The sequence below is a fragment of the Rhipicephalus microplus genome, chromosome 9, assembly GCF_043290135.1.
Source record: "Rhipicephalus microplus isolate Deutch F79 chromosome 9, USDA_Rmic, whole genome shotgun sequence".
Taxonomy (NCBI): Eukaryota; Metazoa; Arthropoda; class Arachnida; order Ixodida; family Ixodidae; genus Rhipicephalus; species Rhipicephalus microplus.
The window spans coordinates 111,982,290-112,006,157 of NC_134708.1; the positions used below are offsets into that span (position 1 = coordinate 111,982,290).

The 23,868-nt window shown below is 44.3% G+C and overlaps 1 protein-coding gene across 2 annotated transcripts in view; it reads right to left on the reverse strand.

The window, feature by feature from the left end:
- Nucleotides 1–18,601, reverse strand: part of LOC119163084 (glycine receptor subunit alpha-3) — a 140,404-nt gene extending 121,803 nt beyond the window's left edge. Inside the window, exon 1 of one of the 2 annotated variants that reach the window (XM_075874248.1) lies at nt 18,473–18,601. The gene's annotated coding sequence lies outside the window, so the exon portion shown is untranslated. Of the gene's footprint in view, nt 1–17,815; nt 18,167–18,472 lie in introns of those variants that run through there. The other variant, XM_037415021.2, reaches the window with a different exon arrangement.
- Nucleotides 18,602–23,868: the final 5,267 nt, after the last annotated feature.

Below are 23,868 nucleotides of genomic sequence, written 5' to 3' on the forward strand. Positions count from 1 at the left end.
GGTGAAAGTGAGGTCCGGGAACGTGTCTCTACATACGCTGTTGCCCACTCTCGTGGGCGCAATTGGGAGAGTTATTAAACTCAGGCCCAGCCTGGACGCAGCATGTTCGAGACGCGTTCCCTTCGGCGAGTCTTTTGGGTAACCCCATGTGGTGCTGGGTGCGTTAAAATCACCCAAAACCAATAGGCGGTCCTTGTTGCCTGCGATTTTAACCGTCTCAGCAAGGAGCTCATTGAAGTCTTCGCCTTTGTCTTTTGGAGGACTGTATAGGTTGACTATTATAGTCTTCGCTTTGCCTCTCTTTTGGGGCAATAAACTGATAATTTGGTGATTGATCTGTAGCGTTCCTATGTACTCATCTGTTGCCGCAATCATCTTGCTCACCAGCGTCGCTACGCGGGGATAGTTTGGGTTCTGAAAAATATAATAACCCTGAAGCTTCACTATTTTGGCACCAATTTCTTGCAAGCATATAACGTCGGGTTTAATTGGTGCCGCATTGATATAACTCTGGAGTGCTGCGGCGCGTTTGTGAAAAGTGCGGCAATTCCACTGCCAGATCTCTAGTCGTTCCACACTTCTCAGGTTATTTTTGGCCATGATGCATGGGTGCTTCCGCGTCGTCGCGATTCCCCTTAGATTGTTTGCTATTTCTAGCGGAGGTCGAGCGAGAGCGCTTGTTTATCGCCCTTTGCAAGCTGCTAACAGCGTCATTCACGTACTGCCTTTGAGTTTTTAATTCCTCGCAGACGAAAGATTTTATCTCATTCATGAAATCGACTAGCAGTTTATTAACGTTAGCTATACCTTCCCTGTTTTTGTCTAACTGTGCCTGTATTTGCTGCGTTATTTGGTCGTGGTTTTTTACTGTCGTGCTTGGGGTAGGGGTTGTTGTACCTGCGTACGCCATACCTTCCTCAACTTCAGCCGACGCCGCGCTGCCCCCCGAAAGGGTGGGTTTTATTGACGGTTGATATGTCGTTTTCTGACTACATCCTCCAGCTATTCCTGTCGGGTTTTGTGGTCATAGTTTAGCCTCTAGCCGTCTCTCTAATGAAGATATTGCTGCCTGTAAGTTATTTCGCTCTTCGGCCATTTGTTTTTTTAGCTGTTTGACCTCTTGAGTCAATCTCTTATTTTCTTTCAATATTTTCTTGTATTGTGGACTTTCTGTTACAGGAGCATTGGAAGACACTGACCCCGCAAAGCTCACCTGATTTATGTTTGTCCGGCCGGCGGCTAGGGCGTCTTGTGATTCCTCGCAGGAACCCATCTCGGCCGGAGGTCCGCGATGCTTTCGTTGGTTCTTTAAGCTGGGTTTCCCAGGGGCCGGTGGTGCCGTGTTAGTGTAACGTCTGTCCCTCCTTGAACGAGATCTCGATCGCGACCTTGACTGGGATCTTGATCGGGATCGTGAACGTGACCTTGACTGGCGCTGTTCCATCCGGTCCGAGCTGAACCATCGAGGCATGTTCATCCTTAGTGGAGGGAATTCTTCTGACGACTTGGCATCGCCGGTATATTCAGGTTGGCTAACCCAGTCTTTTGGCTGATCTGTCCTCAATTTCTTGGGAGGAGCGACGTTCTTAAGTTTTTTCTTGCACAGACTATCTCCTGTGGGGTGTTCACCGTCACAGATGACACACTTGGGGATGCAGTCGTGTCCTTGCATTGGTTCCCCTGCCCCGCACTTGAGGCATACATTGACATTTGGAGTTGGACAGACGTCCGTACGATGTCCGGTTTGGAGGCATATCTTGCACACCTGTACTGTTGGCTTGTATGGGTAGCATATTAACTCGGCACCCATTATGTATACGCTCCTCGGTAGCACATTGCCCGTGAATGTGATAATCGCCGTTTTAGACGAGCCCAACATTCTTGCTCTCTCAATATTCACCCCTTGAGTCCGAACACGTAGGTTCTCCATGAGTTCATCTTGCGAAGTCCCGGCCGGTATTCCATGTACAATTCCCCGCAAGACGCCTTCGGGGTCGGCCACGTATGCATTGAAAGCGTGGATTTGTCCCCTGATCTTTAGTTGACTGATACCTCGCAGCCTACTCGCTACCTCCATGCTTGGCGTAGATAGGATTACAATGTTCGATCCTGGGTGAACCCGCAACAGAAAGTCATTGCCATTAAAACTTCGTTGGCAGGCATCTATCACAGCCCTGGAGAGTTCCAGTCCCAATATGTTTTTTACCCAGAGACCCTTATGCGGCCTCAGAATAATCTTGATGTCCTCTTTCGGTAGTGGAGGTGGGCCGCGTCGCTTTCTCCGTCTGAAACCCTGCGTGGCTTCATGTTTTTGTTTTTCGGCGGGCGGATCGCTTTCAAATTTCTCGTTCGCTTTCACAGCCTTCTCCATCTGTGATCGCTGCTTTTTTAACTGGTTTTTCTTTTGCCTGCGCGATAAAACGGTATGCCAGGCATCCTCAGTCCATCCATGGCGTTCCGAACAAGTCGCGTTGCCAGTCTCGTTTCCGAGAGTCGCGTCAACAGACGCTGGTTCGTCATCCTTTGCCTGCCGAGACGAGACGCCACTCGCGTCCGTGTCAGCGGTGAGTGATTCCGGTGCCCGAGAAGGGCCGGGATAAGCTTCGTCAACTTCCATATGGCGAGAAAAGGCGATCAGCCCCGGCCAGCCATGCTTGGCAGAACAAAGGAAAAGTGACCGCCGCTCCTGCCAAGTTAGTCGGAGCGCTTAGGCTGACAGAGCTTTCCCGCCGGCATTTTGTCGTGTCACAAAACAGGTCAAGAAAGTGAGGTAAACATCGCTCACCTTCGATCTCTGTCCCGTGGCAGCAAAGCAAGTGTCCAAAGTTCGCTATCTGCTAGTCCGTGCTCCCACAAACACACAACACCGTCGTGTTCCGCACGTCGAAGTACCTTCCGGGACGCGCGACGCCGGCCGTGGTCGTTAAGGTGAGCGTCTCAACAAGGTCATCCAATCTGCCTGCGATGGTTTCTTCTCGTAAAGTTGATCCTGGCCCAAGCTTTGGGTATCCGTGGAATCAGGAGAACTTCACAAAGCAGACTATAAGATTGTTAGTTGAGTTTGCGCGAAATTGCTCTTAGAAAAGCTTCGGGAAAGCGGAGCGCAGTGTGAACATGTCTTCACAGCTTGGCGCCTCCTGGCGGTCTCGCCGGGCGAAATGAGGATGAAAGGAGGCGAGTTCAAAACACTTGCCGCTCCTCCGCGTAGCCTTTGTAAGCCAAATATCTTCCCCACCCTCTCCAGCATCCGACCATGAGGTGACGTGCGCATGACGTAAACAAGTTCAACCCCCGAGCACGCGAGCATCGTTGCTTTGTTGACCAGCGTTATTTTGTGGTCTTCTGCCCATTTCTGCGGGATCGTTTGAATACCCTGGCTTAGACGCGGTAGAGTAGATGAGCACAATGAGTGCGCGAACGCTTAGGGGTGTTCCACGGCGGTCGTCTGCTCAATGCGCTGACCGCGGGGATACGAACGCATGCGAAACGCTGGCACATTAGCCCCGCATCTCGTAGCACTTCACGGGAAAAAATGAAAGAAAAAGCGCTTATAGTTTGTTGCGTATCATTATTTTATTCAAGTTTTATGAGTCTCTTAAAGCAACAAATACATAAACTACACATGTTGTGGTAAATAATTTTTGTCATGTCACGCGGTATACTCTTGACAACGTCACAGCAGAGTCGTCTACGTAGAGGACCAACGTCATTGCATTACCGTGTACGTAGAACTATTCCTACGCCTACGTCATGTCCTCATTCTCTAGGCGTGCGCTGGCAGAGGGGAGGGGGAGCAGCGTTCATCTTGAAATTTGTCCCATTTCCGCTGCGCGTAGCGTTGCAAATTTTGGCAGACGTTATCATGAACGCCTCGTCTACGCATTGCGCTTGTTAACTCAAAATTGTCAAACCTGGTGAGTGGCTCTTTAGGCTTTCATCCTTCAAAACTAAAGAATCTATCCTTTCGAACGGCCCAAAACTAGATTGCACTAATTTCAGCATACGCGAAAATTTCACGCGTTCAGTTCGAACTGTACGAAAAGAGCGTGTTACCTTTGCTAGGAGCAAATCCGCCCCTTTTTCATTACGCTTCAAAACCATTCACATCGGAGCGCAGCGATATATCTTTGACAGTGCGGCAGGAATTTCAGAGTCATATCGTAGGGATCATGTCGCCGTCAGCAAGCACGCTTCAGCCCCGTACAAACGCAAGAGCAAACCGGTCATTTTCTGTACTTTTTACTCACATACGTAGTATTCTTCCGAAGTGCGTGCCCCTGTCTAATCAAGTACAATCATTTCGCATTAGTGTACTGATACTAACAAAACATGGCTCAGTGACGACATTTCAGACACAGAGGTACTGGAACTTGCCAAATTTTAACGTCTTTTGTCACGACGCAAAAATGCACGAGACGGAGGCGTATTCGCCGCCACTAAAAAGAACTATCATGCTCTCTAATCAACACATCTTCGCAACTAGAATCATTATGGGTAATATGCCATGCCCCTCCCGCAGCAATAATACTTGGCGTATGCTAAGGCACAACGCCGACTAAATTTCAAGGCCGAAAGGCTGCCATTGTGACGTCAGAGGGTGGGGGCCCAGTTACGCCGTGAACGCGGCGGAAAGCCCGTGTTTCGTTCACGTTTTAGAAGAACCAACGCTCCCGCTCTCGCAGCTGCTGCGGCTTGATTGGGCCGAATAAAAGATGTGGAAAAAAAGTCTTACCGAGCATGCTCAGTTGGGCAACTGGGCCCCTAACCTCTGACGTCACTGCGGCAGCCTTTCGGCCTTGAAATTTAGGTAGCGTTGTAAGGCCCCCTCGAACTGATCCAGACTTTGCCCGCAAACTTGACGAAATATTATCCCAGCTTACTAATAAACACCCTAACGCACGTATTATGCTTTATGGTAATTTTAACTTTCACTCCAATAATTGGCTCAATAAGGCTTCACCAACCTCGGGAAATACTGAAGCAAGAAATTTATCAATGTTTGCCTCAAATTTAACCTCATCTATCAGGTAACCGAACCAACGCGCCTCACTAGTGAATCCTCAAACATTTTAAATATGGTACTGACAAATAGCCCGAAAGCTTAAAATCTATTGCATACTTACGTGAACTCAGCGATCACATAGTTATTCATACCAGATTTACTTCACCCCAAAAATACGCCCCATTTTCCGCAAAACAATTCACTCGTATGATAAGGGTAATTGCCCACCGTGGTGGTCTAGTGGCTAAGGTACTCGGCTGCTGACCCGCAGGTCGCGGGATCAAATTCCGGCTGCGGCGGCTGCATTTCTGATGGAGGCGGAAATGTTGTGGGCCCGTGTGCTAGATTTGGGTTCACGTTGAGGAACCCCAGGTGGTCGAAATTGCCGGAGCCCTCTACTACGGCATCTCTCATAATCATATGGTGATTTTGGGACGTTAAACCCCACGATTCAATCAATCGATGATAAGGCTGATTAGAAAATACCAATGATGAATTACAAGATTTTCTGCCATACTTCAAATTTCATCTCGGTTCCCGTTCTCTCAATGACAGCTAGATAAAGCCTTAAGGACAAGATAACTGACTTGACTAATAAATTCATTCCCGCAGTGAGCTTTACTGCCAATAAAAATGAACCATGCTTTTCCAAAAGCTTGAAAACACTTGAAAATAAAAAAGCGCCTCTTCCGAGCTGCGAAATATAATGGTAATGCGTGCGCATGGGGCATGTACTGTGCTGCGGAAGCCGTTTATTATGCTGAAATTACAAAAGCGAAACAGACATGCTATCACAATGATTTATCAAAAAATTCTGAAATCTAACCCGAGAAAAATCTGGTAAATCATAAACACGCAACTAATACTAGACATCACGCTTACAAACGATAAAGATGAAGACGTAAGCTACACTGTTTGTGCCGATACCTTTAACGTCACGTTCTCATCCGCGTTCACTAAAGAAGCCAACGTACCATTTTCTACGCCGCCTACTACATTATTACCAGTGATGGCCCCTAATGTGTTATTGGTTGGTGGCATTGCAGCACTTATTGACAAAATAAAACTTTCTTCATCGGCTGGCGTAGATAAAAATAACTCTACATTCTTAAAAAATTCTTAAAAATAGTTTTTGATGACGTTTTCATTGTCACTCGAAACAGGAATTTTACCAGACGACTGGAAGGAGGGAAAGGTCATTCCAGTCCCACATATCATGTAACAGACAGTCCCCCTAAATTATCAAGCCATTTATTTCTCTTACAACTGTCCCTTGCGAAATGATGCGACATGTCAAATACTGTCAAATAATGGCCTTCCTTGACACCAACAACTTTTTCAGTCTTCCCAGCACGGATTTCGTAAAATCATTATTCTGTGCAACCCAACCTGTTATAATCATGATCTACATTCTTCTCTCGACCGCCACTTTCAGACCGATTCAATCTTTCTCGACTTCGCAAAAGCCTTTGGTAATGTACCATGCCAACGCCTACTGTTAAAACTTGCCCAGCTCAACCTGCACCCCAACAAACTTGCATTGATCAAAGAATTTCTCACTAACCACTCCCAGTTCGTGGCTATTAAAAATACTCGTTCTAGCTCCCTTCCAGTAACATCCAGCGTCCCCCAATGATCTGTGGTCGCACCCCTCTGGTTCCTATTATATACTAACGATCTTCCCGTTCATGTATCTTCCCATATCCGTTCATTTGCCGACGACTGTGTCATCTATCGCGCAGTTACTAACATTTATAATCAAACTGCACTCCAACGGGATCATTATCTCGTGCAACAGTGGTGCGATCTTTGGTTAATGAAGCTTAATCCCAGAAATACAAACTAGCTTCATTTCAACGCCAGCGTACTCCTTTACCATTTTCATACCTAAGCTATAATTCCACTAATAAACACGTTCAGTCATATAAATACCTAGACGTCACCTTATCATCTGACCTTTCCTTGAACGCACACATCAAAACTTCATATCATCGGAGAACAGATCCCTCAGTTTCCTAAAGTGTCATTTGCGTCACGCACCACTAAACATAAAAGTTCTTGCCTACAAATCACTCATCAGACCTAAACTAGATTATGCAGGGCCCATCTGGAGCACGCACGAGATATACCTAATAAACGAAATAGAATCTGTACGAAATCGTGCCACTAGGTTCATTTATTCTGCATATTCATACGACATAAGCATATAATCTCTTAAACGTGACATCGATGTTCATAATCTTTCTGTGCGTCGCCACATCACCAGCCTCTGTTTGATTCAAAAATTTTTTCATAGTTCCCTCAATCAAGCACCTTACATCATCCCACCAACGCGCATATCTCACCACACGACCCATCCTTATTCAATTGCACGCGCTCACGCTACTACTTTTGCTGTCTCATTTTTTCTTCACACAGCAGTGGACTGGAATGGCCTTCCCTGTGAAATCCTGACATGATTGTCATGATTTACGTTTCATGGTCCTAACGCTCTTCCGGTGCTTTTATACACATAGCATATTCTAAAACTGGTATGTTATGACAAGATTGCATGGCGAACATAAGCGACAGACCCTAACAAGAAAAAGATTACTTGCATGTAGTGTAATAACAAGACTACATGCCACAATCGCGATGCGCTCACGTTTGGTTCACTAGCTTCACAAGTACCAAATTTGGTATTACGGGACGTGAATAGATGATGAAGGTATGATACTGGTGCGAACATGATAAACATGAGATGCGTGTCAGGTAACACCATGACTACATGATACGCTCATGATGCAATCGTGGCCGTTTCGCTAGCTTTTCATGTACCAAACTCGTTATTACGCGACGCGAGCGAACGACATATGTAAATGACACATCCAAACATGATAATGACGACATGCGTGTTATGTAACAAGACTGCATGCCACACTGATGATGCACTCGCGGCCGTTTCGCTAGCTTCACATATGCCAAACTTTGCATTACGTGACGCTGATGGATGACGAAGGTATGTGACTGGTACACCCATGATAATCATGAGATGCGTGTCATGTGAGAACATGACTACACGCCACAGTCAAGGCGCCAATACATTTTGACTTGACGTGGTGCTCGTGCTCGTTAGCGTTCATTTCGTCGCGTCACGCCGGCTTTGACACGCCAGGTGCCGGTCCTGCCATATACTCGCAAGCGTGCACCGCGCTGCGTTGCTCGGACGCACGCGCTTTTCAGCGCATTCGGCATTCCTCCGTCAAAAAAAAAAAAAATGGACATGCAGTGTTGTCTGATTAACGCATCGGCGCGAAATGCAGCATGTCGCATTTGGCACTGCTTGCCGTTGCGCCGCACCGACGGACGCTGGTCACGCCTGGCGTCAGACTGTAGAGCGCTCGCGTTTCGCTAAAATAGCGTCGCTGTGCCCAGCGTGCCCGCGCGTCAGCCCTTATATTAGTCACTTCATGATGCACACGCGCCCGTTTCGCTAGCTTCAAATATACCAAATTCGGTGTTTCATGACGTGAACAAGTGAAGAAATATATGACTGGTGCAAACATGATAATCCCGACATGCTTATCATGTAAGAACATGACAAAATACCACGCTAATAGCGTGCTCGTGGCCATTTCGCTAGTTGCGCCTATCCTAAAATTGGTATCACGTGACGTGAATAGATGACGAAGGTAAACGACACATCCAAACATAATAATCATGACATGGAAGTCATGTATGGCAACAGTTGCCTCCACCTCGTAATGTTGTGCTGATTTTAAAGTGACATATCAACATTTCTCATTCGTGCTTCGCATATTATCGCTTCCTGCTGTACGTGGGATCTGCGAATTTTCTCTTCCCTATGATATAGCAGCAGTTCGTGACATCAACACATGTACTAAGCAGCGTAGACGAAGAATGTGCTTAACAGCGCAAACGACAAAAGGAGATAGAAGAGACGAGAACAGAGCGTTGAACTATAACAAGAAATGTTTATTGCGACCCAACTGCAATATATAGCAAAATAGAATCTGCGCATAACCACGGAACATGAGCAAAACTGCACATACGTGCGCCAAACGGCCTACCTCATCAAGACCTGGTCATATCAGTGGACCCAAGAAAACTTATTTCATAGCTATCAAGAAAAATTGAGGGTACGCTAACACAGGAAGCGCCAAGTTGCTGAATGTGGAAGGCTTCGCTAATCCCGGGCTTGAACTGATTTCTATATTGCCCCCGTGATTGCACATTTGTCAAGAATTGGGTGTCAGCCACATTTTTAAAAAAGTCCGCCAAGTGGCTGGGAACGGAGCCTTTCAGAGAGTACGCGTGCTCCTTCAACCGATCATTTGTGCACCGGCCTGTTTGGCCAATGAAACAGAGCCCACAAGTAAACAATATGTCGTATACAATCACTAAAACACAGTAAACATAGCGCGTAGCATGTTTCTTAGCGAATGCCTCTTTATTAGGTTTTTCGCTGCTGACCCTACGACATAGCCCAGCGAGATTGGCTCGTGCGCAGAACACAACTCTTACAACCATTTTGCCAGCGACCATTTTGCCAGCATATGAGAAACCTCGTACACGTAGGGAATACGGAGATATTGTAGGCCCGTGTGCTCAGATTTGGGTGCGCGTTAATAACCCCAGGTGGTCGAAATTTCCGGAGTCCTCCACTACGGCGTCTCTCATAATCATATGGTGGTTTTGGGACGTTAAACCCCACAAATCAATCAATCAATCAATCAATCAATCACGTAGTAGTAGTAGTAGTAGTAGTAGGATTTTTATTTACAGTAAGCCGGATACAGAGCTCACTGCAGGGGCAAAGGGCTAAAGGCGAACAGCCTGACAAAGGCCCTTGTCCCTCCGCAGTCCGTGACAGTGCAAAGCTTAAACAACATATATATTGAATACATTGGTTTCAAGCAACCTGAAATTGTAAACACAAAATTCAAACATAAATAGCATAAGAAGTTTATATAACACATTTTAAGAATTAGAGGTCACTCTCGTTATAATTCAAAACTAAACAATATCAATGAAACAACATCGAAAACAGACACAAAATGCATGCGGATACAATGAATTCCGCTGTATACACTGGTATAATTGACATAGAAGTTTATCAACAATTTAAGCATTTGCAGAGGCATGAGACTCCATTACGTAGTTTCGATAGTGTAGACCGCTGGTTATGAATAAGTTCTTTATTTGTTTCTTGAAAATCGCACTACTAGCCCTAAAGTTCAATTGATCTGCAAGGGTATTTAAAACCTGAGTTTCTTGGTAAGCAATACTTTGTTTTCCATACTTGGTTCTTGTTCTAGGAGCTCGTTTCTTTTGTTCTCGCATACTGTAGTGTGGTCTTTCGGTGCAACTTTCTTCATATAGCTTAGTCTTTTGTATTAACTGAAGTAATTTAAAATGATATAATTGATCAATTCTAAGTATGGAATGTTCAATGAATAGTGGAGCAGTGCGCAAGTCTTGTAGATTCCCCCTGTAATTTTCAAAGCAGCGCAATATTTTCTTTTGTATAGTTATTAACTTATGATAATTCCCTTGTGATGTCGTTCCCCAGACTAACGTCCCATAACTTACTTTAGAATGGAAGAGTGCATAGTACATACTTATTTTTAACCTCAATGGAATTAAGTGCATTGTTCTAAAAAAACAACCAACTATTCGCGCTAATGCGGTGATAAGATGATTTACATGTGTATTCCAGTTTAATTCCTCCTGAAACCATACACCAAGAAACTTTTGTTCCCTAACATGTGCGATGCAATTTCCTTTGAATTTTACAGCTATATTACTAATAGGTTTGTTTATAGGTCGGAATATCATATAGGTTGTTTTTTTTTTGCATTTAAGCGCAGTCCATTTTGCCTTAACCAATTTGAAAGATTGCTTAGATAATTATTTACACTGACCTCAAGTGATATTAGATTGTCTGATGTAAAGAAAACATTCGTATCGTCAGCGTACATTATAAGTTCAGGAGAATGAGGTATATCGACAATATCATTTATATAGACAAGGAACAATAATGGCCCCAGTATAGACCCTTGGGGGACTCCTTGGTTCAACTTTATCTTTGCAGAAATAGTGTTATTCAGTTTTACATATTGATAACGATCTTCTAGGTAACTTTTAAACAGTTGTAGTGCAACTCCACGCACCCCATAACTTGATAATTTATGAATCAATGATTTGAATTGTATGGAGTCAAATGCCTTTTGAAGATCGAGGAAGAGCCCAAGAGTATATTTTTTGTTTTCCATAATTTTGATTATCTTATCTTTGATATACAGTAGAGCTTGTTCTGTTGATTTATTTTTTTGAAAACCATACTGACTTTTTGTTATTATTTGGTGTTTATCAAAAAAGGATGCAAGTCTATCATAAATAACCCCTTCAAATATTTTTGATATTGTTAGAAGCACAGATATAGGTCGATAGTTCGCTAAAGTATTGATATCACCACCTTTATGTACTGCAGTGACTTTTGCTACTTTTAGCTGCTCTGGAAATACACAGTTAGTGAGGGTGAGGTTGATTATATAGGCCAAGACATTAGATATCAATGGTGACACCATTTTTAACTCAACAGAACCTATCTCATCAATCCCTGATGCAACATTGTTTTTAAGTTTTCTAATTAATCTTTCTACTTCAACCGAATCTGTGGGTGCGAGAAAAATAGAATACGGCAAAGGAGATTTATCAGGAGTTGGAGCATTATCTCGCTTTTCATCCGTTAAAATAAAGGAACCCGCATTTATGAAATTTTCATTCATGACATTGGCCAACCTTTAACCACTGAAAATCTGACCATTAATTGTTAGGTCCTGTGTCCTATTACAACGCTTTTTTCTGTTCGTAAGCACATTTATGACCTCACATAGCTTCCTCTGGTCATTGTAAATGCTTTCAAATAATTTTTCATAGTAGTTCTGTTTAGCCTTCCGTACTTCTGAATTTAAAACATTTCTGTATTTCTTGTACTCAGCTAAGGCGTCTGTGTTCCGCGAACGGTTGAAATCATGATACAATTTATTCTTTATTTTTATGCGCCGGTAAAGATCACGATTTATCCAAGGCTTTCTGCATTTCTCATTTCTGCCACGTGAGCGCTTCTGAAGTGGAAATGTCGCATCATAGCTAGTACTCAATAACGTCATGAATGTGTTATAAGCATCATCAGGATTTTCTTGTCTATAAACAGTGGTCCAATCTATGTTCCGAACTACCTGAAAAAAATGTTCTCGAGTTTTGCTGTTTTTAATTCGGTGAAAAGATGTCTCTGTTTTCTGACCAATTTGAGAAGTAACTCGTGCAAGAAAGAAGATGGGCATATGATCACTTATGTCATACGCAAATACCCCGGATTTTATATTTTGTGAACTTAAATTTGAGGCGAATATATCAAGGAGCGTAGCACTTGTTGATGTACCCTAGTAGGTGAACGTATAAAATTTGTACTTCCATATGTAAGTAAGAGCGTTTCAAAATCTTTGGCAAAAGGATCATTGGAACAGAGGTCAATGTTTATGTATCCATAACTATGCAAGGAGTATTCCCGCGAACAGTGGATAACACAACATTAAGAAACTCAATAAATTTCTTTTTGTGGCCATGTGGTGGCCTATATACGCCAATTACTATGAATGGGCCAACACACATTGTAATGCATTCAACATCATCGTTCATAACAGTATACTTATCAAGCAGTTCACTCGAAAGCGTACCCTTAAAATAAATAGCAAGACCTCCACCTTTTTGCTGGTTACGACAGAGAAGTTCATGACTATAGCCTGGAAAGAACGGCGCATCTTCTTTATAAGTAATCCATGTCTCGGAGAAAACTAGCACATCAAATCCGATAGCTATAGACCATATAAAATTAGCAATGTCGTCGACCTTTCTTTTTATGCTTCTACAATTTGTATGCAATGCTTTAAACAAGCTTTTTCCGGATTGAAGTGCCCTATTAAAATCTTCAACACTGTAATACTTTTGGTTATTTACAAGATCAGTCATAGTGGAATGTTTTTCAATTTGTTATGACATATGTCACATCTAATTTCTAATTTTAGTTAGGCTTGTCTCATCCGCAATGTGTATTGCTCGTGATCCTTCATCTTTGCGTGCAAGGATTTTGCCACCGGATGTCCAGACAAATTTCCATGCGGCTTCTTTCTTTTTTTGTATTGCCGCTGCAAGCAATGCCTTGCCCTTCTGCGTCAAATGCTCATTTACAAAAATGGGCGTTTTTTTTGTCATCCCCAAGCATAGAACTATCGAGCCTCGCCCCGCCGCGGTGGTCTAGTGGCTAAGGTACTCGGCTGCTGACCCGCAGGCCGCGGGTTCGATTCCCGGCTGCGGCGGCTGCATTTCCGGTGGAGGCGGAAATGTTGTAGGCCCGTGTACTCAGATTTGGGTGCACGTTAAAGAACCCCAGGTGATCAAAATTTCCGGAGCCCTCCACTACGGCGTCTCTCATAATCAAATGGTGGTTTTGGGACGTTAAACCCCGCAAACAATCAATCAATCAAAACCTCTTCTTTCTACATTTGGCCAGTATGTCGTCACGTTTTGTTCTTTTTACAAAACGAACGATTATTTTCTTCACACCAGGCTTAGGAGTGGGAATCCGTAGGGAATAACAGCCGTGCTAGAAAGAGACATGTTGAGTTGGCTGTTGCTTTGTCCCTTATCAGGCACTCTTATCGACGTAAGAAGAGTGTCGGTGATGGAAGTTAGCACGCAATTATGAAAACCTGCTTGTTGAAGGCGGGAAGTTGGTGCGGAAAACTGCATTCTATCTGGTGGTGACAAAAGCGAGCTATAACTGCTTTTTAGGCAGGAAAAAGCGATGGTGCGCTTGAAGAGCTTGACAAAATTCTGGCTGACCAAAAGGGCAGACATAATGCGCGTTGCGTTTCCATCTTATCGGGCAGCGGCGTTCAAAATGCCCTAGTAGGTAACCCGAGTTTGGCATGCGATCAGTCCCGTTCTTCTGGCTGTCACAACGCTTTCTTTGGTTCCACTCTCACCGTTAACTGCTGGAGCTATTACAGGCATCTGTGACCACAAGCAAATATTTAATCACTAATTAGTCATCGATCATAGACGTTGATCGTCGGCATGAAGAAGTATCGTGAAGCGTCAACGTGAATGCGTTGAGAAAAAGTGGTTAACGATTTAGAGTACTAAGTACTCTACTATGGGAGAGCTAAACGTCAAGTCTGACGAATAACCGAATACATTTATGAAAACCTGTACCTAAATTTAGCGGTCGAGCACCGACATTGTATAAGTTATCTTATATCAATGTATAGTAGGCCGTTAACTGCTTTAGTAATGGGGCATTTACCTTTCGTGTTATACTAATTCCTAAGTTGGAGGGATCAACATGGTTTTTTTCACGACATACCATTTTCTTACTTTCTCACTTCCTTAATTGGTTTGACCCATAGCGGCCGCCATGGCGCAGTAGTTACGATGCTCTGCTTTTGAATTTAGGTGGCTGGTTCTGTCTTACCGTGGTGGTTGCATTTTTGACGGACGCCAAATTGCAAGAAGCACGTGGCCCGCATAAGTTTATTGTTTAATGATAAAAGCTTTTCTTATCTCCCACTGTCATATGCTATAAAAATTGCTTTAGTATGAATAACAAAGTTCCTACTGAAATATACATATACCTGTGCACTGAACACGCTTTCACTGTCAGCCCTTCTCGCACTAAAGAAGCGTTTCAGTGCGAGAAAGGTGCCTTCGTGGTATGGTGGCGCCACTTCACGGCAGATTTGCCTTCTGCATGAAGCACTTTCGAAGAGTGACTGCGGAGTGTCGCGGATCGAAAGCCATTGAAGAACGTTGTTTTTAGCAAATATATAAAGGCTGCAAAACAACCGCTCTCAGCCGCGTAAATGTATTTCGTTTGACAGATTTACGCCAACGTTATAGATTTACGTTTGATAGCTTTACGCCAGAAAGGTGCCGCAAGCGAGATAATAAAATGCTACTACTCCAAGAGAACGTGATCGTTATGTAGTTCTCAATCGATGTAAGACGCGATTTCCGCGAGTTCCAACATGAGTCACACAACACCAGCTGGAGACAAAAAAATCTTTCTTCAAGGTTTTGAATATGCTGTGAACTTGTAATCTTCGGGACAAAACTGCTGTCGGCTTGCTAGTACCACGCGGTGTCCCAGCAGTTGTTATGGCGCTCAGCTACTGACTAGAAGGTCGCAGGTTTGATCCTGCTAGCGGCGACAGTATTTCCGAAGAGCCAAAATGCTAGAGGCTCATGTGCTGCACGACATCAGTACATGTCAAACAACACTGGATGAACTAAATATGTATAACCATCTAGTACGGCGACTCTCATATCCATATTGCTCTAGTTTTTAAATGATAAATATAATGTTTAGTTTACCAGTTCAAGACAGCTGTTGCTTGAACTATTCAGCAACGCGTCAGGGCCGTAATCGGTGCCTAAGGAGGCAATTCCACTTGCCGCAACATTGGCAATATATACAGCATAGTACAAGTATTTTATCATCAAGCGCCTTCCTAAATATAATCTCGTTTGAGAAATTTGCAGTAGAAACAAATATGCAACACCACGATCATTCAGAATCAATATCGTGACTGCAACAACGGCATGCCACCTGACCTGCATATGATTCGCCGAAGTGCTTGGCCTCTCGCAGTAACTCCCTCCTCCTTCTTCTCTCGTACTTAGCAAGACATTCATCTTTCGCTGACCGTATGTTGAAGTGCCACCTAAAAGTTAGCCGTATTATCTATGTAGACTTCGAACTCACGCTTTATGAACTTTTATAGCACGAATAATACGTGCTATATTTCGCATTATAAAATGCAGCATATATATGTCATTTATGAATATGTTTACCAAATGATTGATATGTGCGCCATCTTTTTGCACGAGTGCCTATGCTCATCGACCTACTGGCATGGGCTTGTCATATGTGTAGTGTGCACGTATTAAAAAACGATCGTGATGAAAAGTTCATCAGCCATACCATACATTTGGGGCAGAAAAACAAGGATAATATATATTTACGACCGAGGAAATGTGGTTTTATGCTCCAAGAAAAGCCATAGGCAAAGCGCATTATAAAATGTTATGCAGTCTTTTGTGTCAAAGTAGAACCAACATATATTTTTTCCGCCAGATTGGATTTAGCTCTTTGCTCTTATCTGTGAAGTTTAAAAAACTTTACTTGTCATAGTAGCTTAGATCTCGGGCCTTGCTCTGCTAATGTAGAAAACTCTCCGGCATTCGGAAAGTCCCGCGTCAAAACGAGAGAGCGAGTAAAACAAATTCGAAAAAACAAACGGCGCTCTACAAAACTATACAAACATTCGAAACAAGAGTTGACAATAAGCAAGTTTAATGTCCACGCACACTTTTCTCTTATTGTCCTACACAGTCCCATCTCCTGCTACTGTTCTGTGTCTCGGCCTCACAACCGCGACTCGTTCTACCGATGCTATTTGAATCTGTAAGTTTTGTTCAGTGCCCAAATCCCATGAGCGCGATTCACCTTCATCAATCTTTGTGGTCTATGACGCCTTGAACCCCCTCCTGAGAATTTAACCGTTGACTGTCAACACCCATTGTCAGACCCCTAGCTTGATGGCTAGCTCCACTACGTATAACGCCTTCGTCGGCACCTCTCTCCGGCGTGATATTCGACCGACTACGTGGCACTCCGGAGATTGCCATGAGTTGCTCGCTGTTGTACGCCCGTGTGCTCAGATTTGGGCGCACGTTATAGAACCGCATGTGGTCCAAATTTCCGAAGCCCTACACTACGGCGCCTCTCATAATCATATGGTGGTTTCGGGACATTAAACCCCACACATCATCACCATGAGTGGCTCGCTTACAATAATTTCTGGCGACCCGAACGCTTGGCGTGACTGCTGCATCTTCGAGGAGCTTTCAATCGACTGCCGTCAAGTTCGCCGGACACCTGAGAACGCTCGCGTCTCAAGCAGAGCACACCAAACACCTGTCGCTTCTGTCGCCGGTACATCAGCTGGTGATAAGACCATCGGCTGCCGTGTCTACCGAGACAACGCCAGCTGCTGTGTCCCCACGCCTAGAACTCTTGAGGAGCTTGGACGTACGCACTCTTGCCTATTCGAACATATTGGGACTTTTTGTCTTCATAACATTCCCGTCTCATGACTGTTACTCCTGACAAGGCGCGGGTTTATTTCCAGGTAACGGTGGACGCAATTTTGTGAGATCTAAATCTGAAAACCGACACCTATTTTGACCTATATGCGCATTAGCAATTTCCAAATTGTCTTTATCATTGCGATGAACCCACCTGTGGCGCATCTTGCAATCACAGTCTGGTTTTTCTCGTCACACCACAATGTGTTGCGTTGTCTTCTCGTAATATCTATTAGTTAAGTCAGAATATTGCTGTGTTTCGTTTCCTGTTTTTTTTATAAATCAGTAATCGTCCTGTAGAGCCTACTTTATTGGGTGTGCTTCGGTTTTGTCTTTACCAATATCGCTTTCATTTTGCTTGTTTGAGTTTGTGACAGCAAGGCAATGTTGAAGGAATTGCTGAAGAAATATAGACGAAATTAAGGGAATATACACACATAATTGTTTCAACAATATCTGACCGCAAGGAGTACATCGTACAACATACTGTGGCACATGGCGGACTTCTTCACGAACATTTAGTTCCGTTTCATAATACTCTCTTTTCACTCATATCGCAAGGTAGCAAATGAGAAAAAATGAAACAAACGCGGTACTTACCCTTTCAGAGATGCCTGCGACACGTAGCTGCCTTGCACATTGTGTTCAGACAGGTTTTTCCTCTTTACGTTGCCAAGGGTGTCGTCAGCCAATCCTCTGTATCTTCAAAATCACGCACTATGCTACCCTGAACTGAAACTCCTCAGTTCTTCCAGTCGCACCGCACATTACAACGCGTCACACTATTCAAGTAACACTTTCGACGTTCCAAACATCCCAATCCTCTGTTACGCTAGAGACTGGTAGATATACACTTTTTTCTTCGCTGAGAACTTCCGAGAGTGCCAAGCTTTTCGTAGTCTGTACTGAATGCCGGTATTTGAACCCGCAGAGTATCTCACGATGATTTGGAAGAAACTTTATCTTCCTTAATCGGGACACAGGAAAGAGATGGGGAGGAAAACAGAGTTGAATCCAGGTTACAGAAAGACAGCACACAATACTTCCACGTTTTTTTTTTTCCTTCAAAGTTACGGACGATATCAGACGCGATCGTCTAAACCTAGACTGTACTACGAAAGTTCGTCACGTTTTGGCAGGTCACAGAGCGAGCGGAGACGTTTTCTAGACGTCTAACAACGGGACGGCAACAGGTAGCACTGTTCACGGCACGTAACATTTAGACAACTACGCTAATCAAATAAGAAAGAAGCGTACCCAAGTTGAAAAGATGAAGTAAAATAAAAAGTTGGTGGAAGAAGCGCAATTAGGTATCCGTGATTTGGTCGCAGTTAGTTCGACGACGCCCGGCGGCGGCCTCCGATGGGGAGCAATATCCAGGGAGTGTATAAGTATCGGAGGGAGTACGTCGGTGCCACTCCACACTGTTGCGCCGCCGGGCACACACTGAGTGGTGCGCGGCTCGGCGCTGCTGACTAGGTCGCGCCCCAGAGCGGCGCTCCTGCTCTGCGCCGGAGAGGAGGAAACAGTGAGTGATGGTAAAGAGGTCGCTAAAGGGGAGGAGGGTGCCCGTTAGGGAAGCGACCCATTTTCATCGCATCGGCGGCTTCGGAAGTAAAGTGTGCGTTCGTAGTATAGATGACTTCGCGAAAAGTGGCTTTCAAATATATTAAAGACGATAGCCTTTCTTGGAGACCTTCGATACAAAAATTTTGGTCTGTCTGTCTGTCTGTTGATTTGTTTGTTTGTTAGCCCTTAACGGTATATCCCAAACGACACCAAACTATAGCCTAAATGGTCGACCCCGTCCGCAGCACCCACCAATATTGCTCAAGTTTTAGCGTCATACTTGTGCGATCGTCAATTAAAAAGCGATTACTGCGCAAACCTGAGGCATCATAACAGCACGCAAGTATTCTATATGTGTGCCTTTACACTAGAAAAGGCATACATGTGTAATTCCAAGAACTGTAGCGTTGATCACGCTGCGCTGCACTGAAACACTTGCAAGAAAAAGCAAGTGTTTCCAAAGCTTTGCCAAGACGACGGTGGAGGCACCTACTTGTCGCCTTGCGTTATACACCTCATCGCCCCCAAGACGCGCGCGCATGCCGCACGCTTCGTTTTCTAAGATAACTGCCAGATAGCGCTCATGTCGCACACGTGAAGTGACTCGATGCGCTCGTTCGCCTCCGCTGCACGCTCGGGGCACTCTGACGCATCGCCTCCAGAATATCATTCCCCGATTTTCTAGCGCAGGACATCAAATAAACGTTTTTTTTTCACTCTCTCCTGACGCGAGACTATCATCGTCCGACGACTTTTGCAGTGTAACATGCATATGGGTGGCCCATTTTCTTTTGTTGTTGTGATGGTTCTCTCGCTCTTTGCACTGCCCTTTCATAATTTGGTGCCCGTATAACATATGGAAGTTTGGGTAGGGAATGTGGTTTGTAGAGTTGGTGATATCGTTTCCTTTGTACTGAAAAAAAATTACGCTCTATATTTGCGTAAAAATAAGTAGACGTTCTATAAAAAAACTGTTTTTCTGAGGTAGTTCGTTGGAGTTCAAAGGACACCGTAATGCTTAGCGAAGCAATCGTCCGAACCCTATTGGAAAAATTGCCATGGTGGATACTGGAAAACATGGTGGGCCTAGTGGAAATAATAGTGGGCATGGTGGAAATAATAGTGGGCATGGTGGAAATTATGATGGCTATGGTGGGACGTAGTGGAAAATATGGTGGTTATGCCGGGACATACTGGGTGGTATGGTGTACAGATGATGGGTAAAGTGGAAATGATGGTGGAAAGCAGAGGCTAGATAGTGGGCAATAATGGGACACTCTGCCCACCATTGCGATAATGCTGGGAAGCCCTAAGCATATGGTGGGTGGTGCTTATTATGGTGGGCTACATGGTGTACCAAGCTGAGAAACTCTTCCCACCATTGCGATAATGCTGGGAAGCACTAAGCAGATGATGGGTGCTGCTTGTTATGGTGGGCCACATGGTGTACCAAGCTGAGAAGCTCTGCCCACCATCGCGATAATGCTGGGAAGCAGTAAGCAGATGATGGGTGGGCTTATAATGGCGGGCAAATTATATAGTGTACCAAGCTGGGATCTGTACTCTACATGTTCTACCATCATGATTTCCACCAAAGGTTAGGCCTACTGACCGAGCCCGTACAATTGTGTTATCCGTGCTTCCGGGTTTCAGAATACACGATTACGACGATTAAGTATGACAATACAGCGCAGCCATATGACATCAATTAACCTAAATGAAGCATTTTTCATTGTGTATGCTGTTCGCTCAAGAAGCAACAAACATCGATGCGACGCGATTAAAGCACTCCCAGAGAACGTAATTTAGTGTTTTCTCACCGACAGCCGCCGGTCGCACTCGCCGGCACTTCTCTAGCTTTTGTACGAGAACTCAGACGTGGGAATTCGTGTGCTTGGTGAACCATTATGATAGCGTAATGTTTCCGGTACACTGCATTCGTTTTGGCCAAGCCGTTATGTAGTTGTTGCTTTAGCGAAAGAGCAACAGCCGCGACCGCCCTCTACATTGCGCGAAAGGCATCCCAATACTCACTCAAATAAATTAGGCGGGCGTATCTATGAAATGAGCCTAGAAGCGTCATAAAGCGTGAGCAGATGTCGCCCTTTAGAACGAGCGCGAAACGGATGTTAAACTTGGCAGACCCCGCCGGTAAACTGTTGCTGCTCCCCAGTCCACTTGGTTTTTTTTTTCCATTAAGTTGTGAATTGTAAAAAAAAAATAGCACTATAGTGCCAATAACATAGTGGCAATCGTTACAGGGCGCAGTTGCTTGTGTTTAATAAATGTGAAATTTTTAGTAGCAGGTGTAGATCTTGTCTATGTTGTGTACACGACAAACATAACTTAAGTTGAACCTTAAGTTTGTACGCCAGCTAAGTATTTAACACGCAACCACCGTCATGTTGGTGTGGCGCAGTGGTTAGCGTTTTCGAATGGAAATCCGTAGGTTGCACGTTCGATCCTCCGTGGCGCCTTGTTTTTTTTTTTTACGGGACGGGTGTTTTTTTATACCGTTTTTATAGAATTCTTTTTTATTTTTTGTGGCAGCTCGTCACGGTGATTCTGACGTCATTTTGCGCTCAAGTGTTGCCGGCACTGCAGCACCCACCATACCCACCATGCGCCATGGTGGGTGTTTCCCACCATTCACCCACTACATTAATCCACTATAATGGTGGGTGGTGGTTTCCACCATGCCCACCATTCGTTTTTTTCCGATAGGGAACTCTTCACCAGCGATACTTGTTGCCCTGAAATGAAATCTCCTAAGCCCACCAAGTGCAAGCGAAGTTGGAGAAGGTTCTCGGGCAGGCTTTTAGCGCTCATTGTCTTTTTTGTCTCGACAAACGCGCGAGAAGCTACAGGGAGAGGGGTGACTAAAAGGCAAGGAGCTACGTCAACGCTTAGTTTTTCTTCGAATGCGTTGGCTCACTTCAGCCTAATGACAAGGGCACTAGTGTCACTGGTGTGTCATTCTAGCCCACGATCTTTAAAAGAAAAGTTAGGAATATTCACTAACTAAATACTAACCGTCCGCTTGTCAGAAAATGCACTAGCCTCAAAGTAAGTGAAAGTAGTTAAATGCGGGTAAGTGAAATTTACTACCTAAGTTGGTAATAGTGGTTACCGGGATAGTTAGTCCATTACTAAATTGTTAGTGACCGCAATAACAACTTAGTACCCGTATTACTTCTAGTGGGCTCGAATTATCCAAGCAGAGGCTTACGCTTACGTTATATGTTCATGTGCTTTGCCATATCAAGATCTACCTCCTACGAAAACATAGCATAAAAATAAAAATGGCATATTACCCGTACACATTTTTCAAAGCCTGCTGACTACTTCATGTAACCGCCATTGTGTGTGCGCATAACAGCAATATACTGATGCATTCGAACACTTATACGATCGCAATCGTATTATCCTATATGAGCACGTTGGCAAATGAGTATTTGAACTCAACAGATTTCAAGCGTCAATAGACGCGGAAACGCACAAACAACACTTCAAGACTACGACATAGTTGATTTCTACTCTAGAAGCAGCATGAAGGCTATTTATGTCCCTACATTGAAATCGCACACTGCGTAGGGCTTAGCAGCCAGAGACTTTTAAAACATTTATTGACGTTTTTAACATATCAACATTTCTACACATTTCCAACATGTCCCCATAAACCAAACAAAATTGTTATTTTATCGCAAACTTTCGTAGCGCTCATAGGCCAACTATGGTCCTTGCGCCAATGAAAACCATATATAATCATCATCATCTACATAGAATTGTGCGCCCTTCTGTTTGCTTGTGTGCCATCACCTAGCACGGAACTTCTATTCCAGGGTAGGGAATAGAACTTAAATTCGCCTAAATTTTGCTTGAGAGTATCGCAATTTTGGCAAAATAAACTATGGCATCTGCAAAAAATCTGGCAACGTAGGTGGCTTTGTAGTTACGTAGTTAAAATGCTAAGAAAGATTCCCTGTTTAGTAACAACAAACGTTACAAGCTTCACTAGCTCCTGGCAAGTAAAATGATGCCACGAGGGTACCAAATAGGCTGAAAACTAGTCACGTCATGCGTTTATCTAGTATTTAATAATTTTTTTTCTAGTAGTGCACTTCACGTATTCAGATGCTGACCAAGAATTCACTAACTTGATCCCAGCCGTGACGCTAAAATTTCAGTACAGGCAAAATGTTTCAGTTCTGTACACTGTGCGATGTCAGTGCATGAAAAAGAACAGGACATGTTAGGTGCATGGGACCCTCCATTTTGGTTTGCTTCATATTGCTATCGCAGTTCTTGTACGCAAAACTAATAAATTATTAACAGCACGTTGCACCCTACGGTGAACGGAGTAACTATACAGAAGAGTGGGCTCTATTCAATAAACAACTGTGCCATTTCTGGCAGCATATCCACGGAGTGAATGATGGGGAGTGGGGCGAAGCATTCCTCCGTCCATTCGTTCTTGCTTCCGTCCGTTCTTGCGTACGTCTGTGTAACCGTCCATGCGTCCATCCACCCGTCCGTGCGTGCATCTGTTCGTGCGTCCGTCCCTGCGTTCGTCCATGCATCTGCGCCTGCGTCCGTTCATGCGTCCATCCGTGCATATGTCTGTGTGTCCGTTCGTCCATCTATTCAGCACTCCAAGTACCACCATCTCGCATCTTTTCATCATATATTCTCCGTATAGAAGCACCGCCATCCAGCGGACATTTCAAGGACTAAACGGGAGGTGCCACATGCGCACTTTTTTACGGCTTGCGCTTTGGGTTTACTTCCCACCTTTCACCACCTCGAGCTCATGGTATATACTAGTTCACTGTATTCATGGCTATGCGGCCGAACGCTCACTAAACCTTTCTAAAACCAAGGAGGTTACACTCAGCGAGTATAACGTAGCAACCCTTTCTTGTCAGATTGTGCTTAATGTACATGCCAATAGCTGATAATGGGGATCGCAGCGTGCGCGATACCTAAAGGCCGAATGCTCCTGTCTCTCATTCCCCCTTAGCAGCCATTAACATGTGCATTGAGCACTATCTTTTATTGTTCAACAACGCACAGAAGAAATCTCT